This window comes from Hylobates moloch, unplaced genomic scaffold, assembly GCF_009828535.3.
Source record: "Hylobates moloch isolate HMO894 unplaced genomic scaffold, HMol_V3 SCAFFOLD_11, whole genome shotgun sequence".
Classification (NCBI taxonomy): domain Eukaryota; kingdom Metazoa; phylum Chordata; class Mammalia; order Primates; family Hylobatidae; genus Hylobates; species Hylobates moloch.
The window spans coordinates 81,589,406-81,597,746 of record NW_026652286.1 but is presented as its reverse complement, the minus strand read 5'-3'; the positions used below and the strand labels follow the sequence as shown (position 1 = coordinate 81,597,746).

At 39.4% G+C, this 8,341-nt stretch overlaps 1 non-coding gene across 1 annotated transcript; it reads right to left on the bottom strand.

Annotated features, from left to right (window-relative positions):
• Nucleotides 1–1,261: 1,261 nt before the first annotated feature.
• Nucleotides 1,262–1,364, bottom strand: LOC116477501 (U6 spliceosomal RNA). Its single transcript, XR_004250474.1, has one exon. It is a non-coding gene; the product is annotated as a U6 spliceosomal RNA (small nuclear RNA).
• Between the last annotated feature and the right edge of the window lie 6,977 nt (nt 1,365–8,341).

The window sequence follows — 8,341 nt, the reverse complement described above, 5'->3', positions numbered from 1 at the left end:
TATATATATATATATATATATATATATATACACATATATGTATATATACACACACATATATACATATATACACATATATACACACATATATATACATATACACACACACACACAGACACACACACAACACATATATATTATATATATATATATTTTTTTTTTTTTTTTTTTTTTTGAGATGGGTCTCGTCTGTCTGCAATCTCGGCTCACTGCAAGCTCCACCTCCCAGGTTCACACCATTCTCCTGCCTCAGCCTCCTGAGTAGCTGGGACTACAGGTGCCCACCACCATGCCTGGCTAATTTTTTGTTTTCGTATTTTTAGTAGAGACAAGGTTTCACCATGTTAGCCAGAATGGTCTCAATCTCCTGACCTCGTGATCCACCTTCCAAGATGAAATCAAATTTTTAATGTTCTAGTTTTATAAGCTGACTGTTGGGTTTATGGTGTTTATTACTATGTTTTATAGTAAATGTGTTACATATTTATATATCAAATATTACAAAATATAAAATAATTATAATTTTTAAGACAGGATTTTGATGGTTTTTAGTGACAACTTAATTTTAGCCATTTCATTTTTTAACTTTTTATAAAATTTTACTTTTTGCTGCATTTCACAAGTATCTCAACAACCCCTTTTATTCTTTCAAATGGGGAAAAAAGAATGCTTTATTGAAGCATAATGGTAATGTGCTCAATCCCTTTACCCAGGTATAAGAAAATGGATGTCAGAAAATGGGTTGTTTTTTTCTTGTAAATTTGTTTAAGTTTGTTGTAGATGCTGGATCTTAAGCCTTTGTCAGATGGATAGATTGCAAAAATTTTCTCCTATTCTGTGGGTTATCTATTCACTCTGATGATAGTTTCTTTTGCTGTGCAGAAGCTTTATTTAATCACATCCCATTTGTCAATTTTTGCTTTTGTTGCAATCGCCTTTGGCATCTTTGTCATGAAATCTTTGCCTGTGCCTATGTTCTTTATGGCATTGCCTAGATTTTCTTCTAGGGTTTTTATAGTCTTGGATTTTACATTTAAGTCTTTAATCCAACTTGAGTTGATTTTTGTAGATGGTGCAAGGAAGGGGTCCGGTTTCAATTTTCTGCATATGGCTCCCCAGTTCTCCCAGCACCATTTGTTAAGTAGGGAATCCTTTCTTCATTGCTTGTTTTTGTCAGATTTGTCAAAGATCAAATGGTTGTAGATGTGTTGTCATATTTTAGGGTTCTCTATTCTCTTCCATTGGACTCCCCTTCTTTTTAAAAAATAAGGAATGCTTCACAAATTTGTGTGGCATCCTTGCACAGAGGCCATGGTAATCTTCTCTGTGGCATTCCAATTTTAGTGTATGTGCTAACAAAGCAAGCAAAGAACTCACAGTCTTATGTGGACAGGCCAAGTAAACCGAAGTGCAACAATGTTAAAGAAACATGAGTAGCCCAGGTATGGGAAAAGTTTACTATAAGTTGTGGGGAGGGGGTTTGATGGTGAATTAGAAAAAGCTTCTAAAGGTGAAGGAAAAAAAAAACAATCCAGAGAGAGGAGATAACACAGGTGAAGACACAGGATCTGAATATAGTATTACTAAATGGTATATGAAGTAGTGCATTTAATTTTTAAACAGCCCCTAAATCCCATTTAAATGACATTTATGTCAGCATGGAAACAACAAAGGTGCCATTGGCACACCAGGAGTTTTGAGAAATTTATGAATGTACTCACCAACCCTTAAAAATGGGCTTTGGATTGCTAGAACTGGGGATGCACAGGTTATATTTCAGATTATTTAAAATTTGCTCTACAAGACTTAACATCAAATTATATTTGACTCAAATCAATATTTAAAATTATTTTACATCTCTTGAGCTTTCTGCAAATTAAAGGAGGAAAAATCTGGCTTAGAATTATTGGGGAATAAAAACAAGTTGGAAATGTTTAAATAAAGGAATACAAAAACCCAGATCATTAGGACAGTCTCTGCAATCAAATCATCAACTCCCTCCACTGGAAGGGGTGGCTTTGCAAGATCTTTGCTGTGGCCTTCTTTGCCCAAGCCTCCTCCGTAGGCATAACCATTCTCAATTTCTATGAATCCTTTCAAAGAACTAGAGAGCTGCTTCTGTCAGATAGAGGCACATAGTACTATTACTACAACAACCCAGTCAGAAGAAGGCTTTATAAATTACTCACTAGGCTGTGGGTGGGTTAGGAACTGATAGCCTGAGTTCCTAGACTTTCCTAACAGAAAATGGTCAACTGCAATTACTTGATTCTCCTTTCAAATGACTGATTCTCCTCTGGTTTCTTTTGGGTCTCTCCCACTTCCATTCTGGGTAGCAATCCCTGCTGGCTGAGATGGAAATTAGGTGTGATTTAAGTCTTGCATAATTTGTACAATGCTGTAAAATGCCAGTGCAAAATCAAGAGAGTTTGGTCAAGAGGAAAATTTATTTTGGAAAAGAAGAAGAGAGGGGGAGCAGGTGGCACTAGGCCATCTGCTTCAGAATGAATAATTATTAGGATTCTTGTTTTGCTGAGAACATTTTTAGAAAAGGCATTTACAAGGGTTGCTGAAAAGTAGCATCAATTCTGAGAAGGGAACAGGAAGAGACACAAAAGCCAAGCAGCCCAAGCTCTCCAGATGAATCCAGGGCCAACTAAATCAACCTCACAAATGAGAACTTCCCAGAAAGATCCAGCAGGAAGGAAATCCTGCAAGTAAAAAGTCATCATCAAAGAAGAAAGGATGATTTCAGCTCTGATATTGTCTTTTTATCCACTGATACTGTCCAATGCCTTACATCTCCAGGAAGCAGAGTAGCATGGAAAGAATTGTGGACCATAATGTTTTAAGGATGTCAAGATTTTCTTCCTTCTCAATCTCTACCCCCTGATCATGTGGCCATTTCTTCATGCCTCTACCCCTATCAAGACAAAGGGCTTGGACATATAACTCCTCAGGTGTAAATACCCATGGAGAAAGAGACAAACTCTTACAGGTGTCAAGGAAAGAAAAGGGAAGGGAGAAAGAGAGGGAGGGAGAACAGAAGGGTGGAAGAAAGTGAGAGGGAGGGAAGCAGGTGAACAGAAAAAGTGCAAAGAAGAGTATACTGCTGGGCTCTAACTTTTAGAAGGTATTGATTTGTGAACAAGTACCATGAATTTGGGTTGCTAAACATGAGAAGTGGTTTCTATAAAATTACCAGTTCAAAGGAATTTGTGCTCTGTGATTTTTAATAAATATTGCACACATAATTTAATGCTTTACTTTTAAGTTTCTGTAATGTGAACTAAATTAGTCCATTTATTGCAATATTTGCCAGCATCATTATAATCACTATAATTACCTTCATCTGTCTATTAAAGGACAATTTCTATTTCATGTCATGATCCTTACACTGAAATAGCACAATACAAATTAGAAATGATATGCAGACAAATCATAATTTCCTCCCAGAATTTAAGTTCCTCATGTGAAAACTTCAGTGATTGATTTCAAGTTTCAAAAGAATTTAAACTTAACTCATAATTGGGTATATAATGAAGTTTAATGGATAATATTGAGTAGAGTAAAACCTCATGAATTCATACTTTATTAATGTGGAATTTGGGGTTTTATAAATACATCTTTGTTATATTCATAAAACATAGTTTTCTAATAACTTATTATTAGTAATTATCTTGTACCAAGAAAAAGCTTCTTAATGCTGTCTCCAAGAGTCTTGAGTGTTTTGAAAGCAACGACTTGAAATTTTCTTATATGCAAGCCGGGTGTGGTGGCTCACGCTTGTAATCCCAGCACTTTGGGAGGCCGAGGTGGGCGGATCACGAGGTCAGGAGATAGAGACCATCCTGGCAAACATGGTGAAACCCCATCTCTACTAAAAATATAAAAAATTAGCCAGGCGTGGTGGCGGGCACCTGTAGTCCCAGCTACTCGGGAGGCTGAGGCAGGAGAATGGCATGAACCTGGGAGGCGGAGCTTGCAGTGAGCCAAGATCACGCCACTGCACTCCAGTGTAGGTGACAGAGCAAGACTCGGTCTCAAAAAAAAAAAAAAAAATTGCTCATGTGCATTGTAGGTTATACTGTTACAAGAGCATTCACTGCTTACTCTCTTTTGGAACTGAAAATAGGATATTAGATCTATCCTATCTATTACACCTGAAAAAATATGCTATACTAAAGGCAATATATTCTCCCCTTCCCCTACTTGAAAATACTCTTATGAAAAGGTTACAGAGAAGGGTTAATTGAAAGAAAAAATATAATCATATCATATATGGTCCTTGTTCTTTGTATGTGTAGATCCTCCAAAAGGAAGACCACAGAGAAGAGGAGCGAGTGAGAAGGTTCTAAGAACCAACTCTCCCTCCAAACTCACCAACCAAGTACCTAAACCCATATCAGCATAAAATAAAGAAGATTCAGGTCATCTTCTCACAAGAAACTTAGCTCTGCTTCTGAAGGAAGGCCATCTACAAGAAACCCCCACCTAAGATCTTGACTCATTGTTTCCTTGAAGCTATTTAAGTAAATGTGGAGACAAATGCCTGTGTTCCCATTTGATTCATTCCTGGTCCTTTCCTCCAACAGAAATGTTCAAGGGACTTGAGCTCAGGGGTCAGTTTTCCAGAAGGAAAAATACCTCTTTATGCCTGCCCCAGGCAAGCCTACCTTGAGATGGAAAGAGAGGAGCTACCCTGATTATGGTGAGACTACACTCAGTAGTTGAAAAAGGTGATCCCTGAGGCCCTACCAAAAACAATCAATCTTTTAGTTCTAGTTCAGTCTGTGCCTGATTTAACTGATATTTATATATGTAAGTAATGATATTTTACTAAATGGAAAACACAAACAGAAGTGATGCTTGTGAACTCAGTGCTGCCCTGGTATAAAAGAAAACACAACCAATCTCAGCTGACACCTGTCCACAGAGGCAGCATTTAAATTAGCCCAAGGCAGAGGGGAATCACCAATCACAATGGTCCAAACTTGAGTTCCTGCAAGCCTTGCCACTGGGGGCTACAGTGCTCTGGGGCTCAAAATAAATTTGAAAGGCAGTCTAGGCCACAAGGACTGCAACCCCTAGGCAAGTCCTTCTGCTGAACTGGACCCAGAGACAATGGACAGGTGGGGCATGTGACCTACTGAGACACCAGCCAAGGTGGCTGAGTGCTGGCCTCACCCCTCCCCTAGCCCCAGGCTATGCAGCTCATAGCTCCAAAAAGACCCCATTCCTTCATTTGAGGAGAGGAGAGGGAAGAATGGGGAGGGCTTTGTCTTGCACCTTGGATACCAACTGAGCCACAGCAAGATAGGGTACCAATCAGAGTCATGAGACCCCTTACTAGGCCCTAGCTCCCAGATGACATTTCTAGACACACCCTGGGCCACAACGGAGCCTGCTGCCTTGAAGGGAAGGATCCAGTTCTGGCAGAATTTATCATCTACTAACAGAAGAGCCCTTGGGCCCTGAATAATCAGCAGTGATACCCAGGTACCATGTCAAGGGCCTTGGGTGAGACTCTGAAACTTGCTGGCTTCAAGTGAGACTCAGAATATTCCCAGCAGTGGTGGCTACAAGGGTAAGATGCCCTCCTCTTGAGAAAAGTGGAAGGAAAAGCAAAAGGGACTTTGTCTTTCACCTTAGGTACCAGCTCAGCCACTAGGGGATAGAGCACCAAGTGGCCCCTTAGGGTCCCCAGTTCCGGGGCTTGGCTCTTGGTCAGCATTTCTGGACTTGCCCTGGGGCGGAGGGGAGCCCACTGTCCTGAACAGTGAGTCCCAGGCCAGGCAACATTCACCACAAGTTGACCGAAGAGCCCATGTAAGGGAACATCAGTGGTAGTTTGGCAGTACTTTCTATGAGCCTTTGTTGGCCACAGCCACAGGATGAGGCTCCTCTGCCTTTGGAAAAAGATGGAAAGAGTGGGAAGGAATGCATCTTGTAGTTTGAGTGCCAGCTCAGCTGCTATGCAATAGAACATCAGGTCGAGTTCCAAGGTTTTTGACTCTAGTCTCTGGCTCTCAGATGGCACCTCTGGACATGCACAGTGCCTGGGGGATCTTGACACCCTGAAGGGAAGGACATAGGCCTGGCAGGCTCTGCCACCTGCTGATGGTAGAGCCCCAGGGTCTTGAGCAAACATAGGCCATAGCCAAGGAGTGGTTACAGCAGACTTTGGGTGAGACCCAATTCTGTGCTGGCTTCAGGTCTGACTCAACACAGTCCTAAGAGTGGTGGCCCCAGGTGTGCTTTTGTCACATTATCCCCAGCTCCAGGGGGCTAAGAAGAGACGAAAAAGACTCCATTCATTTGGGAGAAAGTATGAGAAGAAAACAAGGGTCTCTACCTGACAATCCAGAGAATTCTTGCAGATCTTGTTCAAGACCATCAAGGCAGTACCTCTATGAGTCTACAAGAACCACAGCATTACTGGGCTTGGGGTATCCCCTAAAGCAAATACAGCTTAAATCACAACCTGCAAGTCCTTATGAATATCTAGAAAGCCTTCTCAAGAAGGACAAGTACAAACAACCCCAGACAATGAAGACTGCGATAAATACCTAATTCTTCAATGTCCAGACACTAAAGAATAACTACCAGCATCAAAACCATCCAGAAAAACATGACCTCACCAAATTAACTAAATAAGGCACGAGTGATCAATCCTGGAGAAAGAGAGTTATGTGATCTTTCAGGCAGATAATTCAAAATAGTTGTGGAAACTTGAAGACATTAAGGATAACACAGACAAGGAATTCAGAATTCTATCAAATAAATTTAACAAAGAAATTTAAATAATTCAAAAGAATCAAGAAGAAATTCTGGAGCTGAAAAATGCAATTGGCATTCTGAAGAATGCATCAGAGTCTTTTAATAGTAGAATTGATCATGCAAAAGAAAGAATTGGTGAGCCTCAAGACAGGCTATTTAAAAATACACAGTCAGAGGAGACAAAAGAAAAAAGAACAAAAATTATGAAGCACACCTAAATGATCTCAAAATAGTTTCAAAAGGGCAAATCTAAGAGTTATTGACCTTAAAGAGGATGTGGAGAAAGAGATAGGGGTAGAAACTTTATTCAAAGTGACTGTAACAGAGAATTTCCCAAATCTAGAAAAAATATCAATATCCAAGTACAAGAAGGTTATAGAACACCAAGCAGATTTAATCCAAAGAGGACTGCTTCAAGGCATTTAATAATCAAATTTCCAAAGAACAAGAATAAAGAAAGGATTCTAAAAGCAGCAAGAGAAAAGAAACAAATAATATACAATGGAGTTCCAATATGTATGGCAGTAGACTTTTCAGTGGAAACCTTACAAGCCAGGAGAGAGTGGCATGACATATTTAAAGTGCTGCAGAAAAAAATATTCTATGCTAGAATGGTATATCTGGAAAAAGCATCCTTCAAACATGAAGGAGAAATAAAGACTTTGCCAGACAAACTAAAGCTGAGGGATTTCATCAACACCAGACCTGTCCTACAAGAAATGGTAAGGGAGTGCTTAATCAGAAAGAAAAGGATGTTTATGAGCAATATGAAATCATCTGACAATACAAAATTCACTGGTAATATTAAGTTCACCAAAAAAAAATACACAGAATATTATAACACTGTAACACTAATGTGTAACCTACTCTCATCTTAAGTGGAATGACTAAACGATGAACCAATCAAAAATAATAACTACAACAACTTTTTAAGACATAGACAGTACAATAAAATATAAATAGAAACAACAAAAAGTTAAAAAACAGGGGGACAAAGTTAAGGCATAGAGGCTTTATTAGTTTTTTTTTTGCTTGTTTGCTTGCTTATGCAAACAGTGCTAAGTTGTTATCAGCTTAAATATTGGGTTATAAGATAGTATTTGCAAGCCTCTTGGTAACCTCAAATCAAAAAACATAGAAAAGATACACAAAAAATTTAAACTGAGAAACAAAATCATATCACAAAGAAAATCTCCTTTGCTCAAAGGAAGACAGGAAAGAGAGAGAGAGAAGGAAGGAAGGAAGGAAGGAAGGAAGGAAGGAAGGAAGGAAGGAAGGAAGGAAGGAAGGAAGGAAGAAGGAGGAGGAGGAGGAGGAAGAGGAGGAGGAGGAGGAGGAAGAGGAGGAAGAGGAGGAGGGCAGGCAGGCAGGCAGGCAGGCAGGAAGGAAAGAAAGAAAAGACAAGACCAGACCACATGACAACCAGAAAACAAGTAACAAAATGGCAGGGGTAAGTCCTTATTTATCAATAATAATATTGAATGTAGATGGACTAACCTCTCCAATCAAAAGACATAGAATGGCTGAATGGAGGGGGAAAAACCAGACTCAATGATCTGTT